At 38.1% G+C, this 17,066-nt stretch overlaps 2 long non-coding RNA genes across 2 annotated transcripts in view; one reads left to right on the forward strand and one right to left on the reverse strand.

The window, feature by feature from the left end:
* LOC118166549 overlaps positions 1–16,169 on the reverse strand; it is a 17,283-nt gene extending 1,114 nt beyond the window's left edge. Inside the window, exons 1-2 of the long non-coding RNA XR_004750569.1 lie at positions 16,105–16,169; positions 3,821–3,909 (exon numbers count right to left, since the gene is read on the reverse strand). This is a non-coding gene — a long non-coding RNA (uncharacterized LOC118166549). The remainder of the gene's footprint in view (positions 1–3,820; positions 3,910–16,104) is intronic.
* On the forward strand, positions 4,856–10,062 carry LOC118166550. The gene is made up of 3 exons (XR_004750570.1): positions 4,856–4,963; positions 5,836–6,002; positions 9,255–10,062. It is a non-coding gene; the product is annotated as an uncharacterized LOC118166550 (long non-coding RNA).
* Positions 16,170–17,066: the final 897 nt, after the last annotated feature.

The raw sequence follows: 17,066 nt of genomic DNA on the forward strand, positions 1-17,066 counted from the left end.
AAAGAAAAGAAAAGAAAAGAAAAGAAAAGAAAAGAAAAGAAAAGAAACAACAGCACAACATACTCTATAATTTGGAAATTAATATCCAAATCTTCCCCTCTCACATTCCTTTTTTTCTCTCTTCCCAGTATTCAGAGGCAACAAAGAGCAATAGCTCTTCAGAGCAACATCAACAAAGCACAGCTTGTCACACTCCTGCAAAATCACAGAGAGATGGCAAGTGCCAGAGATACTGAGGGAGCTCAGCAGTAGAGGATGCCTGAGTAGGTGTTGACAGAAATACTTGTTAAGTGCAAATTTTCTGTGGTAGGGGTACTAATGTATCAGATAACATGACCTAAAGTAGATAGTCTTTAACTGGGTCCCAAAAAATGAGGCTGAGCTTTTCTTTCTGGAAAACTCTTCCTATTGGACTTTCATAACTCCTGTCCTCTGCAACAACAGTTGCAAGAAAGACATTTTCAACTGAAAAAAAAAAAAAAAAAAAAAAAGGAAGGTCAATTTAAAAGTCAGAAAGTGCTTTCAGATGTTTTAAACTTTTGTTTCATTTTTTTTCCATAGAAATAATTTTCAGAAAATAAATACTTGAAGGATATGCCCTGTGCTTGACTTCCTGTTGGCTAGGAATGGGATAAATCATGTCTTTGCCTTGTAAAAGGTGATCTTTCCTCCCTCGCAGTGGTATCGGCATCTGCAGGTCTATATCCACAGGGAACAATTAATTTTTTCCCAAACAAGTTTGTTCATTAGAGTATCTGACTACCACTTTATTTATTTCCAATAGATGGTGCCCTCTTTTTGCAGCAGATGTTGAAACCGAAAATGAGTTCTTGAAAATATGACGTTATGGTTTGGGAATGTCAGGCTGGAACCAGTAAGAAACCCAGGCTCTCCCTCTGGTTCTAAGGGGCAAGTTTTAACTAGCTAATTGACGGCCTGGAGAAGGATGGATAACAAATATTTCCTTTGCGTAAAATGTGAATTACACACTGACAACAAAAACAAGTAAAAGCCCATTCCCTCCACAGATACTCAGCTCTTAACTCCCCTTCTGCTAGCACCATATCCCCTCACCTGTATTGCTCTTCTGGCCCAGCCAGGGACTCAACATCCAAAGAAAATATCAATTTGCAATGCCTTCTACTCTCTCTATTTTCTCTTCAAGAAATCACTTCTGACATTATTTCTCCACTATAAAAATACTTTACAAAATATTTTCCTTCAAAATTCAGCTTTAGTAATTCCTGCCCTTTCACTGCTCCCACACCCGATACCTCCGGATGGCCAGGTGGATTGCCTGTACCATTAGGAGAGCGGGCACAGCAACCTGGCGGCTTCCCTCATCACGATGATGTTGAGCCAGTCCTCCAGGCAATTTAACAGCTTTCCCCGCCACAATAAACCACTTTATAGCACTCTTGCCCGATTCAAATTGACCTGCAGGGCACATTTCAGTAGCAGCTTAATTCACTTTCTCCCTTCCCTTGAGCTGAAAACAGTAGGGCATTAGCTGCTGTATAATGTGACGTCTATGTCTTTTCTCTCCTATTATCTAGAGTAAGTAAATCATAAAAACAGCAGTATAGTTGTGTGTTGATTTAAATGAAGAAATATGGTTCAATGTTAAAATAATTCCTTTAATTTATATATAGAAAAGCTTCATGCAACGTATTGTTTCAATGACATCCCAAATCAAGATGTGCAAGCTTGAGAAATTATTTGATTAACTTCTGTATTGTAAAACATCTTCTCATGGCAAGTACTTAAGCCTGTAAGTGCTGCCAAGTTCAAGCCACTGTGGCTCATGCTATAAGTCTTTCCGCAGCCCTTTGGGCCACTCTGTAACAAAAGCTACCATTTTGCTGTCACTGTCACTTCACACATTCAGTCTCTAAAGCTCTGTTTGTTGTTTCATTCTGTTCTATGTCTCCCTTAGGAACTTCTTCATTTTAATATAAATAGAGCGCTTCATCATGCAGTGCCGAAGACTGTGGAAGGTACAACTCTCAATATTACCAAAGATGATGCATACAGATGGATTTGGCAGCAGGTTGCAAACAAAAGGTCTTCCTGAAAAGAGACAAACTTCCTAACCCAAACGTATGGAAAGGAAGAGCATGGAATTATTAAAGGAAAGGGGAAACGAACACCTCCCCCTGCTAACCTTTGGTTCAATCATTATTCACAAACTTCTCAGACAGCAAATAATTATGGCCTTTCACCATATGTCACAAATACATCATAAAAATAAACTTAAAATAAATGCATACTTTAATAGGATTCTTCTTTTAATGTTTTGAAACTAATTGTCTATCTGATGATTTTTTTTAAAATCCCATAATATTTCTAAGTAAAAAGTTTGTATTTGTTTTAGAAAAATGTGTTTCAGAAAAATGTTCTTTTGGGTTATTTTAATTGCTTTTAATGTTCTTTAGAGCTTTGTATACTTTTAAATTTTGCCTTTTTATTCCTGACTATTTATATGATAATAGGATATATGATATAATAATATTAAATCAGGAGGAGTAGGATAGGACAGTATAATGGGATCAAGGTTGCCTAGGCAGAAACATGAACCTTGATGTATTAGCTGCTAAGGAAACACAAAAGAGAAAAATGTTTTCTAACATGTTTGGAGCAAATAGCAAGTAAGTGGTAGTCGTAGATGTAGTAATAATAATAATGTGTCACAACCACTGCTTTATAACTCCATAACACAGTAGCTGTGATATCTTACATTCTGGTTACCTAATACTTGGTACCAGGATAACTTTTTTATATTTTTAGAAGAAAGTGACTCCTGTTTTTATGGTAATCAACAAAAGTGACACTTGACATACTTCAGAAGAGATGAATAAAACCAGGGGTTATTTTAATTCTGCAGTTTTACCCCTCACTTTCTGGTGTCTAATCCCAGTACCACTCACAGGCTGGATCTCATTCCATTTAACATGTGGTAACACAAAAGGATCAAATAAAATTCTGGTTTTGTACTACCAGTAGTTTCTAATGGCTTATTCACATTTAAATCATCTTCTTGTACATAACCCTTTGGCTTTCACCTCTTACTTGGACAATATAACTGCATCTATCAGATCCATATGGAAATGTCTGGGGGACGGTAACAGCTCATGCTTGCATATTTAATGTGGTCGTGCCACTTTGAAAGCTTACTGCATGGCAGTTCTTAGCATTTCTCTTTCCTTGTGTGCCCTCTGCAGTGAACAAACAGGTTGCTACATATGTTTACCACACTTTTCAAGTACGACGTGTGCACAAACATCCCAAGCCATTTGGAAATTGTTAATATCCAGTTACAAATTCACAAGTGGCAAATATGCAACCGTGAAATTCAGTAGTTATAAAGCAGAACATTTGTACATTGTAAATTCCTGTACATTTCTTAGGTTGCATGATGGGGAGCAGCAGGTGACTTTATCCAGTTTTATGTGCACTTTACCTTTCTCAAACACCCCTCCTACTCCCTTCCCTCCTACCAATGCTGATGAAGTATGCTGCTTTACTCGTTCACTTTAATGCGCTAAAACCCATCAAGCTGAAAAAATCATTTCAGAAAATTCAATAGGACCAAAGCCAATGCAGAATTTCATCTGGGTAGGTATATTTGTACGGTTATGTATGTGCTCACGTATACAGATGAGAGTGAGCACAGACAGAAGACTGGAGTCACATTACAGCATTTAATGGGCGTATGGCTCCTACCCTTTCTGCCATCCAAGAAAATCACACACAAAAATCAGGCCAGAGGCAGGCCTCCTGAGCCTCAAAGCAGTGCACCATCAGCCACAAATCTTCTTACCCAGGCACCTTTCAGCTGATGGACACATCTGCAATATGGGCATTTCTGCTGCCACACAGTGTGGCTAGTGGTAAATATCGTGTGGAAATCTGTGGAATAAAACAATAAATTTATTTATTTTTGAAAGTCAGGGAAGTGCTCCTAAATGTGTATAAGGGCTTTTACTATAGAAGTAACTTAACTGGTATATTAACCCTAACTTCTCTTTGCTGTAGCTGCAAGTTCCATTTTTTTTTTCTTAACAAGTAAATTAAATGTTAGAGAAGAGTTACAGAGAGCATATTGGGTAAATGCATAGTCTTGCAAAATACACAAGCACAAAAAGGAAGAATGAGGCTACTCTCTAATGCTTTTTTATACATTTCTAACATAGTGATCTGCTCCCAAATTATACTTAAAAGCTGTGTAGTTTGTATGCTAATTGCCTCTCAAATATATATCTTAGAAAATTCTTGTTTGTACCCGTAAGATACCCTTTCTCAGGGCCTATAAGACATGCAACTATTTGATGATTATTCTCAAATACACAGTACACTATTTCATAAGTACCCCAGTGCATGTTCAGCCACTCCGTTCATCCAGTAGGGTACTATTGGTGAATAGAGGGATAAAGTCTACCTCATAATTATAAAAGACAGCCTTACAGTAAGACGTAACTGAGGGTTGGTATTTAATCACCTTATACTATAATTGATTCCTCCTGATGAGGCAGAGCAGTGGAAACAAATATATTTACTCATAAGGCAAAGAATAGTGGAAAACTTTAGATAATGCTGGTCAAATTCAGCCTTCACACAAAGCATTGCAAATTAATTGGTGGCAGAACTTACTTCAGGAGTCTGTGAAAAGTCCTTTCTTATGAGGTTTTAGGCATATAAATAATATGTGGTACTTAGTGCAGGAAATAGTCATGCAACTCGTATCTTCACTCTGTGCTTGGAGGTTTTCACCTCACCTGTGTCAAAACATCATAATCTTACAGCTGCTAATTGCAGCAGAGTGGCGCCTTGAGTTATTTTTGTGGTCAGCAAGAGATGGCATGTGACATTACATGTTATAGTAACCCTCAATGAGGCCTTTCTGTCATAAAGATTTTAATGCAGAAAGAAGAGGGGGTGGAATCTCCAAGCACCACTTTAATCTGTAAGCACAATTTTCTTAATCATTATGTGAAATTAAGATGATTTGATTATTTTTCAGATTTATTACTTTAATACTAATGCACAGTGCTATAAACACATTAACTGGCTAATCTTTTTTTATGGCAGTTTGTCAAGATAAAGACTGCATTAGCTCAGATCCAACTATACTTGGGTTTTGCCCAAGCAGAAACTGCACGATCGATTGCATGAATTTAACACAATGAGTCATTACCATCATATTAAAACCTACCTTTTTGTTTACATATTAGGTGATATCCTGAAACATATATTTAGTAACTGTCTTATTGCCCTTGGCAAGAATTTTGCTGAGTAAGAAACTTGTAGGGACTCCATATTTTGGCTTGCTCCACCTTTAAAACTTCTACAAACCAGATGTGTTCTGAGAATAGAAACAACTGAATTTTTTAGAAGAGAATTTTCTAATCTCTATCAGTTTTTAACAGCCCATGAATAGGCACGTGTTCTTTCAGCTGAGAATGTGTATCAGGTTTCCTGGAAACCATCCCACTAGGGCACGACTATAGCTCCAATATAAGCAGTGAAGCACTTAAAAGGGGGCTAATTATCTATTTGCTGTACTTGACAGATAAAAGATGTATGCAAGCACAGAGAAAAGACTGCAAATATAGATATCCCTGATTATGTTATTGTCCAACATTTTAATTAATTTCTTAGGCCGTCCTTGTAATGTAAAAAGGTTTTAAAAGATATGGTAGTAACAAGGCTGTGGTGTTTCTTTAACTAATCACCATCACTGCAGGATGCTGGAAATTTTAGAGCACGTTTTCTATGCTCAGTTCATTGGAGAATGACTTTTACTTCTACTCGCCTTAATTTTTCCTTTATTTGTAGAACAGCAATGAGAAAGGTGTGATTGATTCAGCTAGAGTACTACCCAGAAGCCATGGCGGATGCCATTTTGGCATGTAACTCATCCCCAGAGGAGACAGACTGGCTGGTAACTACAAATAGGGGCAGATAATAAAACCCTTAGGCTCCGTCTGCAACTCATTCGCTGGGTAAGGAAGTACTGCAGCTTCTCCAAGACTCGTTTTAGCTACCTATAAAATTGGGGAATCATACTTATCTGTAGCCTGTGGGTGCTGTGTGACTTTACTCCCTGCTACCCTCCCAGTTCTCTGAAAGCCTCGGATCAAATTTCCTAATATATTTTTACCCCTAATTTTAGCCATAGCAAAGTTGTGTATAATGCAAGTCCAACCAAATAAATAAATATGTTAATCAAACCTTATGAAACAAAAGCATTTTGGACGAGGATTGTGATTCCTGCAGAAAATTAAGGATTCTTGCTAGCTCACTGATAAGCATTCACAGATTCACAATGATGTGCAGTTACCTCGGCTGTAAATCATGTTGGTTTGTTTCTATCAATGTTTTGTGAAGGAAGGATTTGGCCCACATCACCTCAAAATAATGAGGTATGCAGTTAAGCAGACAGCTACCAACACAGTAAATAGCAGGACAAAAAACAGCAGTGTTTTAAGCTTTGTTAATAGCGAGGGGCCAGGTACATTAAAGTAGCAGACAATTTGTTTGATAAGCAATTGATATCTGACAGGCCAGTGACAGCCTTGCTGTCAGGAGATCACTGTTCCAGTCTCAGTATGTGACTTTAAAAACTTCACTAGGGGAAAAATTACAGTCAGGCAAGCGGCAGCAAGGCATAGCCTAAGGCGCTATCTGCCAATAACTAAGTCCTAGGGAAAACTGATTTGTGGCTTCTGATCACATGAACCTATAGCCTTCACTATTGACTAATTGTGGTTCATCTGGATGGAGATCTATCTTGGCTAACAAGAAAGCACTAGAGGTCTTCATTTAGCCATTGAGCTAAGTCTCTGGAGACATGTGTGCAGCTGTCTTTACCTTCTTACCAATCAACACATCAAAAGCTGCAGAATATATTTCCACTTTCAGAAATGCAAACTGCAAGTGAGATAAAGTTGCCAAACTAGACTTGAAAAAGAGTGAATGATTATGACTCTACTCCAAATAAGAAAGATAAATCATTTATGACCATACAGAACTTTGCTATATATATAAATTTAGAACAGATACAATGGAGTCAATTTATCTGCTGGACAGCCACATCATTTTAATGTAACTATAAAGGATTAAAACAATTTTAGGTGGTTCTTTTTTTTTTTCTTCTTTTTTTTCCCTGCAGGAAATAAAACAGGAGAGAGCACTAGCAGACCAGGTGAACGCATATTCTCTTGCACAAAATAACTATTGAATGATGTCAGTTTGATTTATTTCTATGAGGATGGTATAGTTAAAAATAATATACTTGGTGCCCTGGAAATCAGCTGTCAATTACTATGTAAAGCATCACACCTAGTCCAAAAAACAAGCTAAAGTTTAATAAACAAACAAACAAACAAAATCTAAACACTATTAAAAAGTTATTTGAAGCTAAAGCTACAGAAGTGACAGGGTCAGCAAATTTGACTTAATCACTTTCTTGTCTTCTGCTCAGGCTGGCAATTCATTCAAAGAAAGGTAGTACTGGCAAGATACAGAGCATCCCTAGTGAAGGAGCAGAACTCCCTCATACTCCATCAATTCAATCAGAGTTTAAAAGTCCACAGCAATTTTAGGACTCAATTATACCTTGACTTAAAGTCCAGATTTAGGTCACATTGGAACTAATAAGCAAACAATTTGCTTCAGTCCCAAATGAATAAGAATTTTGAGATGTCCATCAATCAAGGTAGGATCAGCCAGAGCTGGATCTGATTCACAGCCTCATAGTATGAGGCATACCCAAACCACCACTGCCTTTTGTTGTTTGTACTGTTTCAGTAAGTCAGGATAAAAGGTGTTTTTTTTTTTTTTTTTTTTTTTTTGATTTCAGTATCTCTGCATGTCAGCTTGGCTGCAGAGGGGAAAAGGGCAAGTGTTTTTGTCATTTAACATTTTGCTCTGTTAAAATGGGTTTGCAGCCTGGCACAGAAGAGCAAATTGAGCATGTGAAATGAAAAGCAATGTAAAGATTCCCTTAGATGTCAATTCTGAAGCTAATTTTGTGCATTTTTTCTTACATTAATGGACACCTGTTTCTGGATTGCCTATCTTGACCAAGATCAAAGAAGAAATTTAAACTAGCTGAGCAGTCTGGGACCAAAAATATTAGCAGCAGAGAGGGAGAGACAATTTAGATTTAAAGCCTGTTCTTCAGGGCAGACTGTTCTGTGCAAATAAAGCAGAACAAGCTTGTAGGAGTGTTGTCAAAGTTCTTAGGGATTAACAGAATAAATTTCTGCATCTGTCAAGGAATACCTATTACTGCTTATTATTACTACTGATTTTGATCTATCACTCAGATGCTTTTTTTTTTTTTTTTAAGTAATATAAATATCTCACATATATCTCACATTTCTTTTTGTTGGACTTCCAGTGTGAAGCTTTTACCCAACAGACTTATGATAAATGACAAAAGGTTCTTACAGGCAGGACATGTAGTTCAGCCTGTTCCCAAAGCTGCCACATCCTTCTGGTTACAAGACCCTCTTTTCACATCGCTTATAGCGTTGCAAAATTAACTTCCAAAGATAACATTTTCCACAATGACTTAGTTTCTCTGGAAAGTATCTCAAGATCTTTCCTTTTGCCTTTGAAATACAGGAATGGCTCTGTACTCAAAGCAGGGATTGCTTATTATTACTTTTTCAGAAAATGCTTTCAGTTGGCCAAATTGTAAAACATAGAGAGGGGAAAAAATAACAAAAATCACACCTCAGTACAGGCTCAGCAAAAATAGCATCCACTTCTAAGAGTTTTTACAAAGTGAAATCTCTGAAGATTTTACCTTACTGAACTCACTCCGACCCCCACAAAGGACAGGATGGATGCAAACCCAGCACAAGGTCAACTTGGAAGCACTTCTCTTGTTTTCTCTCCCTCGTCTGCTCCTCTCCAGGGCAGCTGCCAGCTCCAGTAGCTAAGAGCAGGGCATGGCCAGCACTTCCTATGCAGGTGGAGAGAAGCCACTCGAGCTGAAAGCCGATGTGATGGAAAGCTATGAGGAGGGAAATGTGGGGGTGGTGAAAATAAATCCAATGGGCATGCAAGTGGAGAGAAGAGAGGAAAGCTGATGAAAATTTCATAAAGAATGGGTTAGAGGAAGGGATGGATGAGTGCTAATAAGAAATTTGGAGCAAAATGTTTCATATTAGGAAACACTAGTTTATCAAGGCAGTCGTTTTTTTCCTGCAGAAATGACATTTTTCCTATTATGTTTTATTCAGGAAAATGTTCTCACCTCCTGAATGGAAATTTTGGAAGAAGAAAAAGGCCAGAGGGAGAGGAGGGAAGGAGAAGAAAAAACTTATCCCAGTATAGCTCAGTGCTTCGGATGTTTGCTTAAGCTCCCTGAGACTCCACTCAAGGGCCTAATTCAGGCTTGGACCTGAACCTCAGCCTTCCAGTTTCTACAGAAATATCCTGACAGCCAGTGCACTGGTTACTTCAAGGAGACACTTTTTTCAAATGCTTCTACACAACAAGCTTCATTATAGGTAAATTACTAAAGGTCTAAAATTCATCATTCTTTAATTAGAAAATGCCAACATACAAAATCCCTTCCTTAGTCCAATTCCTGCACCCCACATCCTGCACTGTCTTATCGTTCAGCTTTTAATACCACAAACATGCCTTGTTTTCTCAGGTCTCCCTCTCCTGTGTGCAGGACAGCGCTGCTCTTGGAGATGGATGCAAGCTGCAAAGGCGACAGCTGCAGTGCCCTTACTTCACCCATCACTGAAGTTTTCAAGTATGTAGAAAAGGAACCTGGCAATCTCAGATGATAAGAGGTGATCTTGTCTTATCATCAGAGCAGTTCATCACCTCACTAAAGAATTAAGAGTCTTCTAAAATACACATCTCTTGCAGAAAATGTTTCACAGGAGGTCACTACCTGAGCACCTGACCACAGAATGAAGGTGCCGATCAGCAGAATGCACCACACCTGGGTATGCTTTGGATGTTTTAAGTACATACCACATTCTGAAGAAAAACAGTAAAAACAAGTTCTGGATGAGGAGGTGTAGGACTCCTTTGACCCCAGACTGTCAAGCCTTAATAAGAGGTTGTTTCCGTAAGCAGCAGCAGCAGCTGATGAGGGAACTGTTTGCTTACAAAGAAGAACACACAAAACAAGGAGACAAGTTATTGTGCTTTCTGATCTTTAGCCTTCTCAAGTTTCTTGGTACATGTATTGCAGACTGCATAGCTGCGCTGCGAACAAATTGCCTTTCTTCACGTTTGGAATTTGAACTCACTTCTGAAACCACCTAAGCACAGAAACCAGGCTCTTGAAACAGAGTCTGTGCAAAGTGTTTTTCCTCCTACCTCTGCAGCAGTTTAAGAATTAGTTGTGTAAAATGTCACCATTTCTACTCCCAAGAGTTGTAAATTTTTTAATTTCTAGGATAGTAATTTTCATAACAATGACAAATACATGCATATAATATGAACCAAAATATTTATTTTTAGACGTATTTACAGAACTTCAAAACTTAGAACATAACACCTATATAAGGAACATAAAGAAATACATTAAGTACACTAAAATGTAAAGCCCAGCTAATTTCACCTTTTTAGAAGGAGATGCCACTATCTTGGTAAAACTAGATTTCATCAAAGGAATGTTAAGAAACAGAAAATGCAGCTGCAGGCTGACAAGTACAACTGTCAGCTCTTGGGAGAATACATATGGCAAGGACTGGTGAGCTTCTAAAAATGGGATGCAGTTCTCCAGCTCCAGTGGGTCAGATCTCCTCCACCTTTTCCCAAAGAGTCTTTCAGATGCTGAAATGACCTGAAAATCACCTCAACCAAAGATACAGCAGCCACACACCTCATCAGGGGACACATGTTATGAGGGACTAATGAGTACAGATGTTGCTAGAAATGGCAGCTTGGCATTCAGTCCCATTTCTCCTGAGACTGTGTAGGAAGCTACATCAGCAACACCTTCAGGACTTTCCCTTTTAACATTCTGAAGATGATTCGGGATCAGGCTTTGGTATCAGGCCCCACTGTTGCAACAACCCGGGCACACAAGGGGTTTTGAATTCAGATGTATGCTCCCAATAACTCCTCCCCTCTCTTTTCTTTTGCTAAGCCAAGAGCACAGCTGAACAACTCCTCCCAGAGGTATTACCTTATCTTTTTTTCCATTAATAAGGTGACTCCAACACTTTCAACACAGCAGACTAACCAAAACACAAGAATGATTACTCTAATATGTGCCATGATAGGTAAAGCCTGGAGGTGTTACCTCATGTATTGTTCTAGAAAATGAGTGAACCCTACCAACAGTAACCCCAAACCAAAGCCCATTAGCAGGGATTGCCCTGAAGCTCTGTGGTAGGGCACTTCCCTCACACTTGTGTGATCAGAGGAGCCAGAGGCCACGGGATCACCTTTCTCCATCTGCATCACACACTGCCAATGTTTCTCAGTCAGACGCAAGAAATCCAGAGCTTTGAGAAGAAAAAAAAAAAAAAAAAGTCCAATGCACAAATACTGCATATTTGACCACTACTAATAACGCTGTTCAGAATGCATTACTGATTTAATGAGAACCACTGCTAAGCACTGCAACCAAAGAGATTAATTCACAGACTGGTACAAGTGTCCTCAAAATCAAACTCAGTATGTGTATGTCACCTACCTCATTCCTATGTGCTTTGCTCCTTTTTCCTTACCTCTGTTTACCAAGAAACGTTTCGTTTCCCTGCAGGAACAGCTTTCCAATTATTTTCTGCCGCACAGATTAAGTACGATATAATAACAAAAAAGACACCACCTTGTTTGGTGAAGAAGACCTGTCTTACACTTTGCTAACATTATAGCCAGATTTCACGGTCATGGGAAAACAAAACACCCCAAATGGAGCAGTTATTAATTCAATAAATCCAGCTGCTCTCAGTGCTCTGGGCAAAAGGCAAAGTTAAAAGCAGCTGCTCATTGACGACATGTGCGACCTGACCAGGGGAAGGTAGCTGTTTTAGCACATCATCCACCACTTTGAAGGCTGACTGCACTCAATTTCTTAGACAATCTACACACCATTTTCGGTTCTGTACCTCCATAATTTATCACAACAATACCTCAAGCATACAGATGGGGGGGGAGGGAAATGAAAGCAATTTACAGTATCAAGATGAAAGAAGCTGGACGGCTCGAGAAGACCTACTATGTAAATCATATCCACAACTTGAAGGAATGTCGCCATAATATTCTGGAATTAATTTTTCCAGCATTCCTATATAGGTCACACAAAGGTAAATGTAGTTTCTTACTCCCCCTACCACCATATCTGGAGTTGTTTATCAATATGTTAAAGAGGAAATTGATTCTACCTCCCCTTTTCTACATGGACAATAAGAACCTTATGTACAAAAAACTTCTTATAACAACAGTAAAGAATGAGTGTTAAATCTATCTGTGCATCTTCTCTTCCGATTTTGTAGGCACATTCTTAAAAACTTACTCTTCATAATACTCAAGATTAAGAAAGGAAAATAATCTTTTCTCACCGGTGGGTGAGATCAGACACAGTATATCCCACTCAGACATATCTCACCAATCACAGCTAACTTTAAAAACAACAAAAAATGCAAGCAAAAATTATGTGTGGTCTTCATAAACATTTCTAATAAATTTAATATGGGATTTTAAAATTATTATCATTAACTTGACTTTAAACACAGACCTTTATTTTCAGGCAGCTTCCTAAATCACAATTGGTAAACACATCTGATTAATCAAAGGTGCATTCTCCAAAATGAAAATGCTAATTTCAGTTGATGGGACTATTTGCAGACAACTTTGTACCGATGGTTACCTGATTTCTTTTGCACACAAGCGTATTTTTCCTGGGTGCAGCAGGTGCACCATTTATCCCTGTTTATCCCAAGGAGAACCAAAAGCCCACGTGCAAATCTCTTTACACAGTTTTCCCTCTTTTCTCCATTATCAGTGTTATATTTTTCTAAGAAATCTCTGAATTTAACTACGTTTATTGTGCTCTTCTCAGCACTTCAACTGCAATATGCTTCTCAGTTTCTCTTTCTCCCAGGATTTACTTTTAAAGGTATGAGCATGTTAACAGATTCAAACAGCTGCTATGGAAAAAAATCATCATGAATGCATTTCCTTCTTCCTCCTCAATTGTGGATTTAAATCTCAAAATACATTAGGCTGAGTTGCAAGAAGCAGTTGCAGTTACAGGATTAACTCCAGACACCTCCTACTCTAACAGGCTTGAAGTTGGGGCTTATACCAGTAGAAAGGTGATACAAGAGATATTCATCTCTTGCATTGCACATTGGTGGGTCCTGACATTTTGGGTCAAGCAAACTTTAATGAATTGGAAAACTATTTTAAGTTATATTTAGATATTTCCAAGTATATTCCATGTTTTTCTCTCCTTCCAAGGAATATATTTTTAGATTCAAGGCAGTCAGTTTAAAAGGCAGGAGCCTTCTAAAAAAAGCCCACAAACCACAACTGTGTTTCAGCAGAATATGTAGTACATTCCTAATATGTGGTTTCACGTAGGAAAGGTAACCCGTTCCCATAAAAAGGGAACAGGGGTTTACATATTAATTCTTGAACACAATCTCCATACCTCCAACCCTGCTTCAACTCAAATTGTTAGATAACCTGCTTACACAACAGTCATATGCCCACTGCATAGCTAAACGGTGTTTCTACTGTTATCCTTCATTTAGGCACATGTGTGGACCCCATCACTCCCTATCAAGAGTGTTTCAGACACGGGCTAGTCAATTTAACTTTACCATTACCTCATCATTCATTTAGCAAAGACATATATCTTAAAACTGTACTTGTAATATGATGACTTCTTGCTGAAATCACCTACTCCCTGTATGACCCCACCCTAACACAAAAACTGACTTACAATTTTATTTTTCTATTCTAGTTCTCACATGACATATGGAGTCTCCAGCTCATTTTCCCAGGGCAGATCCCCTCTGCGAGACCCCAAGAATCCTGCCAACACTTAACTTCTAGCCATCGGGCTACAAGTAATAATGTCGTTGTATTTTGGGGACTGATCATCGTATCCAGTTTCACAGAGGCTCCACTGAGATTCGCAGTGAGTGAACAGCCAGATTTAAGATTCACAAAGTCACAAACAAACATTTGCCACCTTGTCTGGCTAAAGAATGTTGGCCAGAGTGTGCAGGTTGAACAGGGAGTGTTTTACAGTTCTACAACACTAAGTTCTGCTCAGAGAACATTTCTGGCCTTCTGAAAATCCCAGCCATTCTAGTGCGGCTCTTTGGTCATTCAAACCATGTAAATTTAAAGGGTTTTAAAAGAACTTGTGTTAAAAAGCAACTAATAACAACTTACAATACTGAAACATAATATGGTATCTACCATGTATATTTAGCTCCCAATACTAAATAATAAATGTCTGCTTGTAGAGTAAGTACTAACTACTGTCTAAAGTCAACAGCATTGTTCACAGAAAATTGGATTAATTGATATGAATAACGATGATTTTTTTTTCCTCTCACTATCCTGTATATTTTGATATTCTCTGTCATGGTACAGAAAGAACAGCAGAAAAAGTATTTGTTGCTAAGAAACTTCTCAAGTTCTCAATGAAATTCACAGCATAGATGTAAGTGCATAATTTGTATTACAATTATAGTTAAATTACCATGCTGTGAATATTGTATTCCTGGTGTCTTAGAATAGTTGTCAAACCTTAAAGGAGGGAGAACAACAAGGAACAGAAAAACAAAACAAAACAAACAAACAAACAAAAAACAACAATCATTTGAGCACCCTATCACCCTATGTACTTGCTATGAGTGGAAAAACTCCATTTGCAGTAGATTTTGTAATCAAAAAAGTTTTCCATATATGTTCAGAGCAGAGAGCTTCTGCTCAGGCAATTTTATAAAATTTGAAATCAGTGCTCCACCTCTATAATTTAGAATCCAGTTATAGGACAAATGCAGCTCATTAGCACAGGAACTTTTTAAAAAATAAATAAAAAAAAAAAATCCCCAATTACTGTACTTCTTACAAGTACATTCAAAGGGCTGAAAGTCAGCATTGCTTTTGTTCCTCTATCATCTACTGGGTTACAAAGGGAAGGAAGCCCTGACACTCATGCAGTATTTCACTTTTAAGGGATATATCCTTCTAGGGATGAGCAAAGAAAAATAAACATGGCCACATTCAATAGCATATGTGGCACTAACATAGAAAAAAAAAAAAAAATCTGCTGGGGACTGAATGTTGTGTGGGATTCTGAGCAGATACATACTGGTGCATATATTTATACTATATAATTCCTGATAAATAACTTCCACTAGCTCAAAACAGCTGATGTGGGCAGTATCATCGCAAATGACAGGGCTTTAATCCTTTATTACCATCAGTTTAAACTTGGTGTCTGTGTGAGTGTTAAAAAAAATTTCCAAGTGGTTAAGTTATGTTTAATCTGATATATTGAATGTCCCTGAAGACTTACTCTATAATAGCTTGTTTTAGACTGATACACTAACTCCTTCCCCCCCAACACCATTTTTCCTTTTCTTTTAAATAACAAATTTCTTTAAAAAAAAATAAAATAGAGCGTGCGTGAGACAGAAAGCTTATATTTCAGGGAAGAGTGGAGCAAGGGGCCAAGGGAGGCCACATAATTGGGTGTGATGTGTCAGCTTCTCTCGCGACTGTAGGGACCATTCTGTCATCACTTCCGCAGCGCGAAAGCGAGAGGACTGCACAAATCCCCACGTCTCCCGTGACTTAACCAAACACTGTGGTCGCCTCTTAGAGAAAAGTCAGTCAAGAGGTGTGCAGGTGGTTTATACATTAGCAAAGGAAGCAAGAAAGGGGGGGATGCTAGAGAAAGGCAGAGAATGAGATAGTGTGACATGAAAAGAAGAGGGGCTTGCCAAAACCAGCATATTCACATTACTTTTGCCAAGCAAATTACAAAAAAAAAAAAAAATAAAAATAAAAATAAAAAAGAAAAAAAAATAAAAACAAAAACAAAACACAACAATCTAAAGCTAAGCTAGCCAAAGGTAGATAGCTTACTTTTCAGCTTTGTGCTACTCTGTAAACACAGTTCTTCCATTGCTTCTCTAGTCATTTTCTCTCCCCAGAGGGAAAACAGAAAAAAACTAACAATGCATCACACTTCACCTATGTTCTGAGCAATCTCTGAGCAGGTAGATAAACACAGCCAGTAGTTAAGAGACATCACAGCTGTACTCCTCTCTCCTTAACAGCGATCTTGTTAGTCCCAATAGGCAGGATTCATCCCCCCACCTTAGGTGGCAGAAACACAGACCTTCAGAATGAAGCATCTGCATTCAAAGAAACAAATAAAGAGACCCCTAAATTCCTTTATTTCTGCTGGAACAAATTCACATTTAAACCATGCCCAGTTTCAGAAAAGGAAAGGATCATATACTGTACTTTTGTTTTGCCATACTCCTCCATTGCACTTCAGACGCATTTAGTTTAATTGGAGTCCTCTGTAGAGTCATGGTTGAGATCCTTCTCCTTTCTAGCTCTGCAGCCCTACAGAACTGAGAAATGAAAAATCATAAAATTAAATTAAATTTCACTACATCCTCCTGGAACTCAATTATATATGTATTCTTATTATAAACCACAATACATGTTGTTTATTCATCTTTGGAAACTGTCCCACATGCAATGAGTACAATCCAAACTTAATCCCTATTTCAGGCAAACAAGATGCATTTCAACCTGTATCAAACTGTGGACTAGAAATCATTGTTTTCCAGTTTCCCAAGTAGCTAGACAATTTCTGAATTTACATCCCAGATTTTGACAGTAAACTGGAGCCGTGATAAACGTAAGAGTTTATTCTTGGGTGTGAACAGGTCAATAAAACAAATCTCTTTCAGGTTACACTTCACTGCTTTGTTTTACCAGTGAACTTGGTCCTGCACAAGTTCACCCATGCAGTACTAACTGTTCCAGAGCCTGTGAACCTGAAGCGAGAATGCTGCTTCTAGCGCCTAATA

This window comes from Oxyura jamaicensis, chromosome 4, assembly GCF_011077185.1.
Source record: "Oxyura jamaicensis isolate SHBP4307 breed ruddy duck chromosome 4, BPBGC_Ojam_1.0, whole genome shotgun sequence".
Lineage (NCBI taxonomy): Eukaryota > Metazoa > Chordata > Aves > Anseriformes > Anatidae > Oxyura > Oxyura jamaicensis.